Below are 1,738 nucleotides of genomic sequence, written 5' to 3' on the forward strand. Positions count from 1 at the left end.
CCAGATGACTGACAGGTGAATGCGGAAGTGATGTAATACACATCACTTCTGCATTCACAGCCCGGACGGAGATCAGCAAGGAGCTGATCTCCCGTCCCCCTCCTCCTGACGCCCTCGGAGCCGGTCCCGGGATCCAAGATGGGGCAGCGGATCCCGGGAATCAAGGTGAGGGGTCAGGGGGGAAAAAAAAACCCGCGGTTGTGCCGCAAACGAGCACATATAGGCTGATCGCCTATAAGTGAAACACCCGGTAACGGGTGTGTTTAATCATCGGGTCTTTTCTGCCCGTGCGTGCCCGCTAGGGGGCGCGCGCGAGCAGAAAGAAATTGCCGTCTGGAGACGGCAACCCGCAGATGTAGCAGTGCCGTCCGTCCGTTTTTTTACTACGGGCGGACGGCAAGAGGTTAAAATGTGTAAGCTGATGCTGTTGCAGGACAGCAGGTGCCATAAGGTACCAGGTTACATTCAGACTCCCAGAAGTGCCTATGCAAATAACCGAGTTTCTAAAAATTGGTATTTGCATGGGCATAAGCACCTAACCCCCGACCTTCCACTCATTAGTGTTGAAAACTGGTGATAAGGTTGTGCAAATATTCTTTGCATAATTAGAAATCAGGAGGGGGGACTCTAGCTGTGTGATCCATTACTGTCTGTAAGCAATATTAGTGTATACATTTGACCTTAAACACAAGTTTGTCATAATAAACTCAATTATATGACATACACCTCCCTGCCTGGTTATGATTTTATAATTATATTAGAGATATGAATGCCCCTGCACTTAATCCTGATATTAAAGTGAGCCATAGACATTCAGAATGCCAAAGACCGAGTAAAGACACTAAAACAAAAAAGCTTATATCCTTTTTGCCTCGTTCCCCTGACCTAACCTAACCCAACCCAACCCACGTTCCTCCTCTGCAGATGTATACTTACTTTGATCCAACGGAAGTCTTTACAGTCCTGGCCATGTCTGCGCACTAGTGTCTCATAGACTTCCATAGAGCTGGTCCCCATAAAAGGGGCGTAATCTGCTGGCATGGCCGGGATAGAGCTAACTTGAATAGGTTGATTACAGAAAGCTAAAATCAAGCCAGATTCAAGTATCTATTATGTTTTTATAGAACTGTATTAATATAGTTGTACTTTGCTATGGTTTTAAACAATCTACATGTATGTTTGCCCTAAATAACTTTCCTTAAAGGGGTTCTAAAGCCTCCGGGTTTTTTTTGCCTATATCTACTGCTAGCAAGCAGTAGATATAAGCAAAAAGCTAAAAAAAAACGCTTTTAGTAGCGGTTTAAACTTACCTCGTTATCGCTGAGCGCTCCCGCGCCGGGAAACCGGAACTCTTTGTGCGGCCACAAAGGATCTTGGGGCGGGCGCATGCGCAGTTTGGATTCTCGGCCGGGAGACAAGCAGAGACGCAAGGTAAGTCTATGGACACGTGCACCCCCATGCAGACACCGCTGGATCGGATGTGCCTGCAAGCAGACAGGAGTCATTAAGAGACATAATTTAAGGTAAGTGCTAACATTAACATGGGGGGGAGGGAAACATTTTTTTTATGTCACTTTAACTATGCAGTAGGTCAATCATTTTCACTTACCCTTGTCTCCCTGTGACATTTGCATTGTAAACAGCCTCGTGGGCTGGCTGCAAAAAGACATGGGTATGCTGCCATTGACATCACAAGACCATCCAGGTAAGTGTAATCAATAAACTTTGATTTATTTCC

This window comes from Nanorana parkeri, unplaced genomic scaffold (genome assembly GCF_000935625.1).
Source record: "Nanorana parkeri isolate BGI_ZX_2015 unplaced genomic scaffold, ASM93562v1 scaffold505, whole genome shotgun sequence".
Taxonomy (NCBI): Eukaryota; Metazoa; Chordata; class Amphibia; order Anura; family Dicroglossidae; genus Nanorana; species Nanorana parkeri.